This window comes from Lissotriton helveticus, chromosome 11, assembly GCF_964261635.1.
Source record: "Lissotriton helveticus chromosome 11, aLisHel1.1, whole genome shotgun sequence".
Classification (NCBI taxonomy): domain Eukaryota; kingdom Metazoa; phylum Chordata; class Amphibia; order Caudata; family Salamandridae; genus Lissotriton; species Lissotriton helveticus.
This window is the reverse complement of record NC_136072.1, coordinates 43,647,011-43,662,954: the sequence shown is the minus strand read 5'-3', so window position 1 is coordinate 43,662,954 and position 15,944 is coordinate 43,647,011. Positions and strand designations below refer to the sequence as shown.

Here is a 15,944-nt window from a genome sequence, read left to right as displayed (position 1 = left end):
ATATCAGACGGCAATCGCCAGATGTTGTCCTTTTACAGGAGACCCACTTGCTGGGGAAACACTGTATGGCTCTGCACAGGGGTGGCTATAAGCTAGTAGCCCATGCTGGTTTCACCTCGGGCTCCAAGGGGGCGGGCATCCTGGTTAAAAATTAATTCCCACTTACGATCCAGTCTACTTGGTCTGACAATCGTGGGCGCTATGTTGGGGTTTCTGGTGTTTCTTGCTTTGCCTATGGGCCTTATGGTGATCGGTGGCGATTTCAACGCGGTTATGGACAGTGAATTGGATAGGCTCCCCTCCCGTGCGTTGTTGCCCTCCCGCAGGTGGTTGCCTGATTTTCTCTCGGTATCTGGATTGATTGATGGCTGGCGATTGCGACACCCGGGAGCGGTTGAATACACGCACACATCTGCGGCGCACCGTTCCCTTTCTCGTATTGACTATGTATTGGTGCCGGCGGCCCATGCGGCCGCGATCGGCGAAGTGACGCACTTGGTGCGAGGGGTGTCTGACCACTCGCCAGTATGGCTGCGTTTGTGTGTGGGACGGAGAGACGTGGGTAGGATTGCTCCCATCCCCGCCTGGCGCTTGCGAGACCCGGTAGTGAAGAGGGAACTGGAGCGTGTCGCTAACAGTTATTTCAGCGAGAACGAGGGCTCGGTCGCTTCCAGATGCTCCTTATGGGAGGCGTATAAGACTTGTCAGGGGGGAGGTTCTTTCCCTTGTTGCTGAACAGAAAAGGAAGAGGAGGGCTGAGCTAGACAGGGTGGAGGCGGAGCTTTTGACCTTAGAGACCGCGGTCTCCTCCGGGGGCGACCCGTGGGCAGATCACCGCCTTGGGCTGCTCCGGGATGAATACAAAACTTTAACTCGAGATACGGCTCGGGCGCAGCTCGACGTCACTCAGGATTTACGAGCACGGCGATAAGGCCGGGAAACTGATTGCTTGGCTAGAGAAGGGCGACTGGGGCTCTAGACTGGTCCCGGAGCTGCACGTTGCTGGCTCTGTGGACACGTCGGACCCCCAGTTGATTGTAGAGGAGTTTGCCCGTTATTATGCTGCGATTTACACCTCCTCGGGTGAGTTTTCTGAGGCGGATAACTCTGATATGTTGCGTGATATTCTTCTGCCAGTGTTGTCTGATGATGATAGGAAGTACCTGGACTCTACTCTCACTAACGACGAGGTGGCAATGGCTATTAGGGGTGTACACTCCGGAAGGGCCTCAGGCCCTAACGGTCTCCCAATTGAATTGTTTAAACCTCATGCCGATAGATTAGCTCCGTACTTGAAGGACATGTTTGCAGAGAGTTTGGAGCGTGGTCAGTTGCCATACGACAAGCGGATCGCTAACATAGTCGTCATACACAAGGAGGGTAAGCCTCGCTTGGAATGCTCTTCGTATCGACCGATCTCGCTATTAAATGTGGAACCCAAGGTGTTAGCAAAATTACTCGCTACGCTCCCCGCGAAGGTCATATCCACCCTGGTCCATCCCGACCAATCTGGCTTTATGCCCAGAAGGAATACTGCCCTCAATCTTAGGCGCCTTCGCGGTGTTCTGGCCAGCGCATCTTATATTCATGAGCCCGCAATATTGCTGTCCCTGGACGCCACTATGGCTTTCGACCGTGTAGAATGGCCCTATCTCTTCGCGGTGTTGGCTAAATTGGGATTCGGCCCCGGCTTCATCGGCTGAGTCCGCCTCCTTTACTCTGCCCCCTTGTCGCGAGTCGTCATGAACAATCACAGATCCGGCGAGTTTTCTCTCGGGCGTGGCACCCGTCAGGGGTGCCCCCTTTCGCCGTTGTTGTTCGCTCTGGCCCTGGAGCCCCTTGCTGCCTGGGTGCGCTGGGACTGCTCCTTAAAGGGATTGCGCTGGACCCCGGAGTGGGAAGATAAGATTTAGCTTTATGCGGATGATATCCTGTTGTATCTGACTTCCCCCCGGGCTTCATTGATAGTGTTTATGGACGTCCTCGCCATCTTCAGCAGATACTCTGGCTTCTTAATTAATTGGGCGAAGTCGGTTTTGTTTGTACTGAGCGGGGCTCCGCCCAAGGTGCCCGCGAACTGTCCCGTGAGGGTGGAATCGACTAGCTTTCGCTACTTAGGGATTCATATCTCTTTAGACCCCACGGTGCGCCATCGCCTAAATTTATTGCCCCCCCCTAGCCAGGCTCCGGGCGGACACGGCTCGGTGGAGGGCGTTGCCTCTCTCCATGCTGGGTCGCGCTACTCTTTTTAAAATGATGGCCCTTCCGCGCTTTTTATATGCTCTTCAGAATCTTTTGATCCTGTGCCCCCCTCGTATTTCCGCGAGATTGAGTCTCTTCAGCGCGGCCTTCTGTGGGAGGGGAGACCGCGTATAGCACTTTCCAAATTGATGTTTCCCTGGTATGATGGTGGAATCGGCTTGCCGAATGTTCGCAAATATTATTGGGCCTCACAGCTGGCTCCCATTAATCATGCGATTTATGGATCCACGGTTGACCCGGGTTACGCAATGGACCGTGGTCAGTTGCCGGGGGGTGAGTTTACCCGAGTATTGTACGCACGGCGCGGCCGTTTCCCGCTGCAGGGGCCCACCTTGTGCTCCACGAGAGTGTGGCATGAGGCCAATGGTGCCCTTCGATGGGCTGGACGTCTGACCTTGTCCACGCCGCTGTGGAGTTCTGAAAAGCTTGGGATGCTCTGGAAGTCGAAGGGGTTTGATCGGTGGGACCTGATAGGCATTTCGCAGATTCGGGATATCTGGGGCAAAGATAGGATATTGACTTTTGAGGAGCTACAGGCCAAGTACCATTTGTGTGACACCGAGAGGTTTCGTTACATTCAGATTAGCCATGCATTGAGCGCGGTGGTGTCCGGCGGGGCGGCGCTACCAGTGGCCTCCCCGCTGGAGGATCGCCTGCTTGATGGCCTCTTACCAACTACAGCGATCTCCCTCACATACCGTAAATTGATCAACCATACGGACGACCCGCTGGTGCGCCTTCGCGAGCAGTGGGTCGCCGATGGTCTTGTCCTGGACGAAGAGGATTGGAGGGAGGCGGTGGCATCCCCTAAGGAGGTGGCGGTTCCAATGAGGCTCCGTTTGGTACAGCTTCGGATCTTGCATCGCTCTTATGTAACGGGCCTTGGCCTGCAGAGGATGGGACTGACTGAATCGCCAGATTGCCGCAGGGGATGTGGGCTGCCGGGGTCATTCATGCATATTCTTTGGGAGTGCCCGGAGGTCCGGGAGTTCTGGACCCGTATACATGCAAAAATGAGTGAGGTGTGGGAGCTGCGAGTTGATCCAGAGGCAAGGCGATGCTTGCTAAATGTGTGGGAACCCACGGACCTGCTGACTCATGGTAGGGTGTGGGTGACTCTAGCGTGTGCAATTGCCAAACGCAACATTGCGCAGCTTTGGGGGGCGGCTCGGGCACCCAGGGTTGGGAAATGGATGGAAGATCTTGATTGGTGTATGTTTCGTGAGAAGTCTGTGTATGTCTCTAGGGGGCGACCCCACAAATGGGTCAAGATATGGAGCGCATGGAATGCATATCGTGGGGATATCCGTGAACCCCCTGCACTGGAGCCAACAACTGTGGACCTGGAGAGTTCTTAGGCCTGGTTTTTTCTACTATTTGTCAAGTACTGTATAACGCCTAGAAGTCAATGTTGGAACTTTGCGATTGTGGTCTCTGCATTTCGGTCACTGTTATGTGTGTTTTTGTTTTCAATAAAAAGAATTTAAAAAAAAAATTGTTTTATGAAGGTTGGAGCTTTTCTAAAATAAATTGAGGCCACCCATTGTCAATACTATATTCTTTCTGATGCACTTGCAATTCTTCTACGAATGAATCGGAGACAACCAATTTCATTTTTAGAGTTGACATTTTCAATTCTTTCACATTTACAGACTGTTTTCAATCACACCTTTTGCTTCTTTATAGACACTGTTATTATTTAAATTTCTAAGTGGTCACAGACCCCTAAATAGGCTTTGTAAGCCGCAAGGGGCCTATGGTCCACAAGTTAAGAACCACTGCTGTTTTAACTTTTGCCCCTGAAGTGGCAGTCCCCATTTCTGGCGGGGTACCATGGAGGTGTTTTGGAGAGTTGTCCATTGCCCGAGAAGGCCTGATCCTGCTGTGCAATATGCTGCCTAACTTTGCAATGGTGCAAAGGGTCTGGCTGGAGCGGTGCAAGACTAGGGAGAGGTGGAGGTGTCTGGGGTTGGAGACTACAGCTTTAGCTGCCGAAGCAGGGTAGGCCATTGCCCCGACATCACCTGCTAGGGGAACCGAACTGACACAAAACATTGGGACATGGGCCAACTCCCACTGCCGTAACCAAAGTTGTACTCGCGGGCCAGAGGTACATCCCCCGCCCCCGTTTATGAACTGGTTAAGAGGGATGGAAAGTTATCCAAAATTAGGGGAACCCATTTATAAGCTTAGAGGCTGCCCCTTCAACACAGAACAGTTTCGGGGGGGAAGTAATGGTGGGAGCATTATCAAGGACCTCATTACAGGTGATCATTGGACGACTTTGATACATCTATCAGTGATGCAGAAAGTGTGTTATACTTCGTATCCCAAAGACCTCTTTTTTCATATTTTAAGGCCCCGTTATAAACAATTAAAATACGGTTATAGAAAAAGAAGCTAGACGAAATACCTTCAGAATTAACTCCAAAGGGACCATCTGAAAACAGTCTCTGAGAAATTAGTTCAGTCTGCAAAAGTCTTAAGTTAAACCTCATGCCACTAGTCATTTTAAGGGTCAAACTGGACTTCATTATCAACTAACCTGCTTGATATTTAAAACTTTTTTTTTTTTAAGATTTTTTTTTTTTAATTAGCTTCTGTAACTCTGGTAGGGATTTCTGGAAATTTGGAGGCAAAGTACAGACACAGGGGCTGGAGAAGTCCCGAGATCCATAAATTACTTTCAATACAGATTAGTTTTAAGGACTGAAGGCTACGCTTTGTAAAATAGGGATGAACAGTCCATGGGTATTTTTGGACTAAAAAGAAACTGCAGTTCTTGAACCAAATAGAAGATATTTTGAAAGGTGTTGGGTGGCGAGGTGACAATCTGTCTTAAGCACCATCTTATCACCAATCTATGCTTCCTCAAGGAATTATTTTTTTTAATGGCCTGCTTCTCATTGATTTCAGGCCTTAAAACCCTTGTACTCTTGTGAAAACGAATAATTAACCTTTTGTTGGATGTAAATTATAGGACATAAGGACTTGGCAGTCACCACCCCTAATTGTTTTTCTTTCTCCAGGATTTCAAACATACCTGAACAGAGTTTTATTCCCAAGCAGTCTTTCACTTTATCCTGAATGTCCAATTATAAGGGGCATCTGCACCTACATTTAGTCATCAATTGCTGTGCCATTAAATATTTGCAAATGTGATGTTTCTGACCATAAACATCTTTAGCTGCTTAAGATCAGCTGCTTTAGCTTTTTAAGTACATTACAGACATTTTTCATTTTCATCTTCAACTGGACGCGACTAGGTTAACCTTTCCAAAGAGTCCCAATTTTACAAACTCAAGCAGGACAGAACAGTGTAAGAACTGTACTGTTTCTGCAACATACAGATAATTTGATACTTCTTTGCCCCTGCTATAAACATCTGCCTAGTGATGCTGTACATATATTAGACTTCGCTGGGAGATTTCCAAGCATTTTGGATGGTTCACACATTGGGTGTGAAATTTTGGATACTATATATTTAGAATTGGGGGGGGCAAGCCCAAGATCAATCCCTACACAGTCCAAAAGGAGGCTTTGAGGGAGTTGAGGCAAGCCTAGAATGTTTATTTGGCAGCAAAAGTGATGAGCAAAAACGCAAGCTCTTAACTGGTTTTTCACAACTGTATTAGGATTTGTTTGGTAAGGTTTATCTCCATCAACCTGATCAGGGGCATGGAGTGCATACGACTATGGTAGAAACCAGACTTTTATCCATATGGATAAGGAGTATAAACTGTGGCTGCTCGAGTTGTCTCAAGCTTTGGTTTGATTGGTTTCAATTCAATACACAGAAAATAGTCACATAATAAAGATTTCATGAGCAAATTGCGCATCTCATTTACAAAGTTCACTCTGAATATGCACTGTTTGGAAGAATAACCTCCTCGGTTGGCATAGGCAAGGTCACAGCTGCCCAGGGCCAATAAATGCAGATGTTAGGGGAAGAGAAAATAAAAAGATGAAGACTCGCCTGGGGACCTACATACAGATAACAATGAACAGAAGGCAAGTAAGGGGATTAATTCAACTTTTAAGACCGAATCTAAACATATTTAGATGGGTAACACTCCGGCCCCTAGAGGGAAACCAATAGTTTAATGATATCAGTTTGCGTTAAACGGTGAAATCCAACCTCTTCTGTTAGAGCAGGTACACAATCTCCTACTAGAGTGCGAGAAGCTCTTTTTCGCTGAACTGTGAGGCAATTTCAAAACCAAGTATGTGTCTGGTTTGGACTTAAACTGAGTAGGAAAGTTTCTTAGTATCACCTCCACTGCCTGAAGCCTGATAGAAACTTGAACAAAAGAACTGAGGTCAATGGCATGACCACGGCTGAACACCTACTCAAAGGAGACGGGTTGTATGCTTGTCCACCGCATACCGATATTGGTTACAATGTACTATGGATTCACAACCAGATGAGGAGGATTAATTCCAGCATGCACATCTGTGAAGATACAGTGCTGAAGAACGATTACCTCAGTTCCACTCCAGGTCTTCAAAGCACCAAGATGGATAAGGTAAGCAGGCATCTCTTACAACAGCGTGAAGGAGATGTACTCTTTAGTAAACCCAACACGAGGACACAACTTAATGTTTTTTCCGACTGGGAAGGGAAAGCAGAAACTCTGAATAAATTGGTCTATAATGTCCTTTTGGTAGACTGGTCGGGAATGTATTTCCACTAAAATTCACTCTTTAGAAAGTGTGGAACAAATATGATCCTTACTCCTATTCGTGAGATCCATGCAAGAGGTTTTCATGTGGGTGATATATTGAGAATGTGAAGCAAAATCCTTCACCACTGCCTTCAAAGGTTAAGGTTAACCACTCTTATTGAGTGGACATTCTTAACAAGGCAAAAGACCCTGCTTAAAAAAAATAATAATAATTAATAACACCTTTAAATTTGTCTACATTTGAGCCTAGAGAAACAGTTCAACCCACGGACATGCCAATGAGAGCATAGGTTACCTCCTCTACTATCCGGGTCTAATTTATCTTTGTGGCTGCCGTTCCTGCTGATCGCAAAAGTCCTTCTTGGACATCCTTTTACACCTTGGTAGCAGTTAAGGATAGAATTGTGGGACTCAAATTCCCCCTTTATCAGAAGACATTCTGAAGCAGGAATTACATTTAGTACCATCTAAACTAAGTGTCACATGTAAACTGATGCATAGGACCAGTCTTCAAAATATTTCAATCAAGAGTGACCAGCCTAAAGCCTTTTCTTCAAAATGAGTCCACAGTGAACTTGTGGTACGGGAGGCTTTCACAATGCCCTCTGAAATGAAGTTAATAGACCCTTCATTTTGCTAATAAATCATAGTGGGGCACTGCTTACCAGCACAAGGATAAGATATTACAAGCGGACATCAGACAGAAAGTAGTTCTAATCGGAAACAGATGCCTGCTTTTGTTTCGAGATTTAAGCCAAAAGGCTCTTGTCAGACAAAGGTCACCGTTTGACAACAAGACACTGCATACAAAGGACGTTTGTGGAATTAGTAGGGCTACACGTAAAGTTAAAGGTGACACAAGAGGGTAAGAAGTATGCTTTCTTTAACGTGGGTGTGGCTTTCCTGTTCAGAATTAGGGTGGGGAGAGAGGAAGTGCGATTGACTACCTTGAAGGTAGTGTCTAAATGTTTTCAAGTTGCCTGAAATACATTTTTGGGGGAGTGGACAGGGAATGGGTGGTGGGGCAATAGGTCCAAGCAAATATGTCGACGAAAACTGTCCACGATGGTGTGGAGGTCGCTTTTCTGACGAGTACTGTTTTACCTGATTGAGTAGGGTAGCTTCCCCTCTCCTTTGTCTCTTTATAGGCCTCTTGGACCTTTTAGCACATCACAATGGTTGTATTTAATAGTTACAGATAGAGTGGATATTGGAGGATGGTGATGGGCAGCAATACATTAAGTTGTTTCTGTCTGCTAACTAGTTGCATCAGCACTGTGGCTCTTAAGTTGACAAGAGTGCAGGTAAACAAAACAACAAACAAGCATTGGCATATCCAATAGGTCTCGCTTTTGGGACCTTATAAGCGTTTAGTTATGCAGCACAATATCCTTGGTGCAACAACATCAACTTGTGCTTGGCTAAACACTTATAAGGTCCCAAAGACGAGACCTATTGGCTATGCCAATGCTTGTTTTTTTAACTAAATACTGTGAAAATGAGAATAACCTTTAATGGAGCGAGTTTTCAGTTGTTCTGTGCATTTTAATTACTCCTAGATTAACAAAGTACTGCAGATAGTCCATTGGTAAGGCAGATTTTTCGCATTAGTAAGTTACATCTGCAGCTGATAATTACTTTTTCGTTCTCCCAAGTGTTATGTTGGAATGTTAGCAGGGGCCATAAACTGCAATCAGATTCTCAGCATAGACTTTGCAAAAGATAACTACAGCTGGCCCCTAAGCTCTCGAGAGCCTGAGGGTTCCTGGGCTCTCGGAGGCGGACAGTCAGTCAGGTTTGTCTGGGAACTGTAAGTGCGGGAGAGAGCGAGGCGTGGGCATAGTGAAAGAGGTGGCGGATGAGACAAAGAAAGAGAGGAAGGGGTGAGAGGAGGAGGAAGGGAAATAAGGCGAGAGATGGAGATAGCGAGAGAAATAGAAGAAAGACGAGGGAGAAAACAGAGGAAACAAAGCAGAAGCTCACAGACGGAGAAACAGAACAAGAGGAGAGATAGAGAGAGAAATAAAAAAAAACGGAGAAAACAATGTAAAGGTGACAAAAGAAAGATAAATGCAATATATTAGGGAAAATTGCGAGATGAAAGGACAGAGCATAACAGAACAAACTGGCAAGGGAGGGAGATGTAGAGAGCGGGAGACCGTGAGGCAAATGGAAGAGAGTTAAATAGAGCGGTGGTATGAAAGGGAGGGCAGAAGGAAGATACGAGTGGGGGAAGGAAGGCGGGAATAATGGAGATAGAACCGAGATAAAGTAAGACATATTTTAAAAACACACGGAATTCCCTGCTCACCGGACATGAGGCAAATGGAGGCGAGTTAAATAGAGAAGTGGTATGAAAGGGAGGGCAGAAGGAAGATACGAGCATTAAGCATCATATATTTAAACAAGTCCGCATTAAGCATCATATATTTAAACAAGTCCGTCCGTGAAACGGGGGGCGGAGAGCGAGCCTGCTTAGAGGAGAAAAACAGATGGCCTGAGAAGCGTCCGTGAAGCAGGGGGCGGGAGCCGAGCCCTTTGATGTAGCGCGGCCGTGGAAACAAGCAATTAGGGGGAGGAGAAGGGAAGCCAGTGCACGCTGGGTAAGCCTGTGGGAGGGACGCTGATGGCTTTGAGGTGGGGAAATGCGCGTGCTTGTGGTCACGTGATTTCACGTGAACTCGAAGAAAACCGCACCGAAAAACCCTTGGTTTGACGAGTATTTTGACCACTAGAATTCTCTCCATTTTCCATTCCTGCGGAATGGAAAAGGCGAGACCTAAAAAACAATATTCAATAGCAGCTAATTTAGTTTTAGAATATAATCTTCAGTTAACCTTTGACTCTTATGGACCACAGAAAGACTTTTCTACGTATTCTGAGATGCCAAAAACCCACAGACAGATTTTTCTACAGTGGGTAGAGTGCAACGGAGACATCCCTATTAAATGAAGAGGTGTGGCGCCGCGGCCAGGGTGACTGACGCTGGAATCTGGGGACCACGGTTCGATCCCCGGCTCCGGCGGCAGGTTAGCCCAGCACCATGTGACTCTGGGCAATATCTCACTTAATCTTCCCGACGGCCCCCAGTGCCTAGAGACCCTTACGGGTGATTGTGCGCTTTACAAATGTGGACCTTTACATCGGATTGCTATTTATTTCATCGGTTTGAACATCAAGCCAAGAGTTTGCTACATAGGATGGCTGTCTTCAAAGTTGTAAAATCAAACATTTAATCACAACTACACCTTTCCACAGAAAAATACCACTTCTCCTGCACAGTGCAAACACAATTTTGTATCTGTTCACCACTGTACATTAGGTCACCAGCCCTGCGGGCTACAATGTACACTAGGAGTGACTTATCTAATGGACAATAGGTCTTTCAACATGTTTCTTCTGCCACATGTTACTGCAGTGTCTCACACTGCAGCGAGCATTTCCTTGGCCACCTGTTTCAGGTATAGCCAATTTGAGCTCATGTCACAAGGACCGAGGACATGCACTGTGAAACTGAATGGCAGTTTCACGGCGCTCACTCATATCAGCAGAACACTATCTGAAAAAGTGTGTGCCGCAAACAGCACCGAAATACATGTCCTTTCTCTCACAATGCATTCCCTTGGACTCCAGATGCAATGACTAGGAGGCACAATTTTGACAATTTGGATTTCCTACCATCTAAACCGGTCTAAACTGGGGCATATCTATTTTGTAAAATGACCTTAGAAACCACTTTTTGTAGCCAACGTTCATGAGATGCCTGATAAAGTGCTTATATAGCAACATTATAATAGAAAAGCGTGATACGATGATCATCACAGGGCCAAACTGGTCTGTTTTAATTTGAAATAATTGCACAAGTTGAGTGGAGATTGATTGGCAAGTGAGAAACATCTTCGTATGTATTTATAGCTGATCAGACACGCAGGAGCAATATACTTATTTCCAGTATTACAGAGAATACTCATTTGTGATCTAGTATTAAGTGAGGACACTGCATTTTTTACCTCCTAAAGTGGGGGTCTTCAAACTGGGTGATGTGCCCCCCCCCCCCTAGGAGGGCTTCAAGCCATCCCAGTGGGGGCGCCAGGCTAAGGCAAAAAGCAGCATTATGCAGAGAACAGTGCTTTGTTTTCAGTGGAAAAAAAACATGAGCGACAGTATGGGCGATGACTAATATCTTTTGTCATTTATATCATGGCTAGAAGGTGTCAAGGGGAAGGGACTCCAAATATTCTTTAAAACACTACTCCCATTTCTAATAATCACACTGTGAATATCTTTACACGTTAGTAAGGCGTGCCTGACCGTAATAGTATGATTGGCAATCACGTATTTGATTGCATTTTTAAAACTGTAACAGAACGTAACAGCAAAGTTTAAATAAGTCTAGACATATTTAACCATTGCCAGTTTAATAGAAATGTGAGAATTTTTGAGGGAGGGGCATGATTTCTTTTTTCCAAGAGGGGGGGGGGGGTTAAAAAGTTTGCAGACCACTGTCTTACTGTGATCAATTTGCCTCAATATCAGATTAAAGAGTTCCAGTGGAGAGGGCTTTGTCCCCTTTGGTCCCCTGGCAAACAGATGTTATGGCACTAATGATGCCCTGTCTTGTAGTGACAAATGTCGTGTGCCAACTTCGAGAGTGTTACTCTGCTGCACACTGTTCTTGCAAAACATTGCAGTGGTTTTGCAGAGTTTCAACAGTAGTGTCGTTTGAAGTTTTGAAATGAGCGAGAATGCACTGACTTGCATTCGGGGAAATGAACAGGCATCATGGCTTTTAGCTGATTGAAGTGGTTTCCGAATTTGCATGTTGTTCGGATGTACTCCCCACTCTGTGTTTGATGCTATAGATAAATGGTATAGCTACTGTCATTTGTATTTTGTGCCCTTTGCTATAATGTCGCATTTCTGCCACCTGGGCACTTTGTAAGTGATAACGACGGGATCGTCCCAGTTCTGTAATCTGAGACCACAGGTTCACCGCTACTCCTGGACTGGCCATTAAGAAAAAATGGGGTAACCCTAAGGCATGGACCTGGGTATACAATGATATCAAAAAAACAATGGTCCTAAACCTATGAATTCCAAACCATATATATTTCAGTAGTTTTTCTCATTTACTTCCAAAGAGCACCCACACACAGTATGCTCTGTACTGAAAATTTAGTACCACAAGATTAACATAAAACCACGGTTAGGAGAAAACAATATTTAATTTCGTTTTGCATTTTCTACAACAAACAGTTTTATAGAAAGTATTTTTATATACATCATCAAATTTAAGTCAATAAAAACAGAGTGGTCGCACGAACAAGGAAAAAAGAGTGCAAGAAGAACCGTGCTCAAGAGTGTGAAGTGAATGATCCAAGAGACGAGATCATAGAGGTGCTCAAAAAGTCATACTATTAAACAAAACAATATCCAACATGTATATTGTATTTTTGGAAACCTGGCCAAAGATTAGGATCAAAAAACAATGTTAATACATCTAGGCATATCAGTCCTAGGATTATTTTGCACTATACACAATATTAAATGGTCCAAGGTTTTTTTTACAAGTGGCGTCGACGTTTCGACTCGTCTTATGCCCATACGGAGATTTGAACCTGGGGATTGCGAGTCTTCATCAGGACGAAGAGAATACAAGGGCAACCAAGGGATAAGGATAACCCTAAAGAGATTAATGCAGAGAATTACTAACCGTGGTTCTAAGAATTCAAATTAAAAACCCATCTAACTCCACATAGTGGTAAAGACATTACTCTTACCCCACTGGTTGGGAGATATGGATCGGTGATGGTCTCAGTTCCAGAAAATTCGCTAATACAATCCTCACTGGTGACTGATAGCGCAATATCACATAGATGATACCTATAATGAAGGAATAACAACAAAGTCTCCTTCAGACTAAAGTTGAAATTAAATCTGTCCTAAAGTGAGAAAAATTAATTAAAATGTCTTACCCTGCTGATTGAGTAATATCACTAGCCAGCCGACAAAATTCTCACTGTGGAGTACTGTCCAAAATGGTACACAGAGGGTACCTATAATTGAATAATAATATATACTTCAAACTCCATGCAGCATGGGTGTCTAGGCAAAAAGTGAATTAAATGCATTAAAACCGTAAATTACCTGGTCGAGAAAAGGGTGGTTAGAGGCGAGGCTCACATAGTTCGCTCCATTCCACTTATTCAAAAACAACCCCACGTTGTTGTGGAAAACTAGTGAATAGCACCACACTTTAACTATTCTCAAAAGGCAGTCGGTAAGGCTCCTCAATATTAGAACCGGTAGCTGTGGGGAAAACGATAAATAATTCCCACTAATTAGCTAAACAACACTTGCAATCGGTACATGTGAGGCTAAAGAAAGACACCAACGTGTCAACTTACCCCTACACGATCAAAGTTTATCCGACCGCAAAGATGATCCCGAAGGTAGACCAGAGGGATTAGCAATGCGCTTCCGCATTCGCGTCTATATCCATGAGTCTCTCTGTTCCTTAGACATAGAGAGAGGACTCGTATTACCGGTGTTTTGGTGCAAGGCGTTTTTTGGCCGGGGAGTATTTTATTCAAATGTAACCAGATCGAGTCAAAATAGATTCGGGTTGCGCATACATCATACCTCTAACATAATTCAGGGAACCGTTTAGCGCAATAATATTGTTTTTAAACACGAAGATTTTTTTTTAAACAAAATTATATATAATCCACCAGATGTTATTAAGAATTCACAAAATAGCTAATTATACATATATGCCTGGATAGAATTCCGTGGAACTACGAGAGACACACGAAAAATGGAGTGTTGAACCAATCCATACTGAATGATAAACATCAAAAAGGGACTAGTACGTGGACATCTCAAAAAATTCATTCAATGAGGAGATTGAAACATTGCAGACGTCACATTATTGGTAAATCCAAAAAATACTGTCATCAAATTTTAATACATCAAAACATTAGATGAGACATATTTAACAGTCCTAGGTAAATGAAAAGAATTAAATTCATTATGTTAATCTTGTGGTACTAAATTTTCAGTACAGAGCATACTGTGTGTGGGTGCTCTTTGGAAGTAAATGAGAAAAACTACTGAAATATATATGGTTTGGAATTCATAGGTTTAGGACCATTGTTTTTTTGACTCCTGGACTGGCAGCATGTTCCACCATGCATGTTATTGAACAGATGCAGCATGCAATCACTCAACAACTTCACCTCTATTCTTACAATTAGATTTTGCAAGATAGGTTAATAAGTTTCTGTTGTGCCTGTACCGTCTTCAACCAGGGTACCATTTTAGTCACCCATTCAGATTTGTTTTTTTTGTTTTGTTTTTTAACGCTCTCAGTGTTTAAAATGAGGCATGATTTGCCAAAAAAATACTTGTTGGGACAGACTTTACAACTTATGCATTAAACACCTGCCCAGAAAGAACCCGTCAAAGTAGGTGTTGGCAAATTGTTTCAGCTGCTTCCTCTACAGCCACCTAACTCCCAGCTCCTGGAAAACACATTGTCTGGCACAACTGACCCTTAAGCTACATCACGTCTAAGCCGTCACCCAACACACTAAACAAAACTTTCAAGAATTACAGAGAAAACAATTAAAATTCGCCAGCCTGAACCCCCATTTCTTTCCCTGGAAGGTTGTAGATGAGGGCACCCTGTAGGTCTGCATCAGTGCAGTTTTTCATCAGTTTCCTTCTTTTGTTATCACTTTGCGGTCAGTAAATCTTCCGAGTTCGAAAATAAACTCAACAGCTTGTCTGTTCATTTCTATATCTACTGGCAGAGAAAAAAGAAGAAGTCATGAGATGGTGCAAATTTACTGAGGCTTTCTAAGCTTACACTCATCATAGTTGCTGTACCAATGGGAACAACCCAAATTATACCTTCTGAACCAAAAACAAATAAAAAAAATAGAAGGTAGGATAATGCACAGCACGAGAATACTCAGTTCTGCAAAACCATACAGGCACACTTCAGCTCTCACAGAAAAAGACATTTACAAAGATATTACTAAAAATGTGTTAAGCATTCCACAGATCCCTGTAGGAATTTCAATGCTCAATATATCCAAGTAAGGAGGAGACAGAACTCAAGACAACGTGTGGCTTCTTAGAGGCTCACTCAGATCTTCTCTTCTTCAAGCCCATGCATTAAGACTTCAACAGTGTGGCAAAAGGTTGCTCTGTGGAATAACCAAAGTAAGCAACACATCCACATAACCTTTCATTTACTTACTACAAAAGAATAAGACAAGATGTGAATGCTTTAACAGTCATGCACCCACAGTGCTCACCACGAATGAAATAATGACTTTTCAATAACTCAAACACGTTTTGTAGACAGCACAACTCTGGTCAGTACTTATAACCTTCCAAACACCAAGAAAAGTACGGTTTGTGAATGGCAACAAGGGGACTTCACAAAGCATTTTAGAAGTGCTGCAAAGCGGCCAACCCAAGAAGGCCTGAAATCATACAGATAAAGAGTGCATTGTTAATCTTCTGCTGGCACCCTTCACCTCCTTCCCACATCTCCCAGACAAAGTGGTAAGCTTAGCTATATGTGTCATGTATTTTGCATGGACACTTGTACACAAACTTCGGGTCTCATGACAGAGTACTGGCTCTAATAGCACGGATCTCATGAAATAATAAGGGGGCCTCTGCTTGGAATTAACAGCTGATGTAGCTCCCAGTGTATTTCATTTTTATCATGCCATCGCTTCCTAAAACATACACTAGAGGTCTGTGCTGGGACACTGGTTTAACAGCAATCACCAGAAATCAAAAGCAGCAAACAGCATGCACTCAGACTGACCAGACCAATGCAGCAACTTGCTGAAACACCTTCACAGCAGATCACACATGCCCTTCACTGCAGATCACACATGCCATTCAGGAAATTGATATTCTAGCGGAATATTACTGGATCAACGATCTTTAATTAGTGAATAAAAAGTCACCTTG

General features: G+C 44.2%; 1 protein-coding gene and 1 long non-coding RNA gene across 4 annotated transcripts in view; both read right to left on the bottom strand.

Moving 5' to 3' along the window:
- FYTTD1 (forty-two-three domain containing 1) overlaps positions 1-15,944 on the bottom strand; it is a 131,851-nt gene that overhangs the window by 90,110 nt on the left and 25,797 nt on the right. The window lies entirely within an intron of this gene.
- On the bottom strand, positions 12,238-15,841 carry LOC144791459 (uncharacterized). Of its 2 annotated transcripts, XR_013602400.1 has the most exons (5): positions 13,355-15,841; positions 13,095-13,256; positions 12,923-13,003; positions 12,728-12,830; positions 12,238-12,630 (listed from the first exon to the last, which is right to left on the bottom strand). It is a non-coding gene; the product is annotated as an uncharacterized LOC144791459 (long non-coding RNA). The 2 variants fall into 2 exon arrangements; XR_013602399.1 differs by having other exon boundaries at positions 13,095-15,841.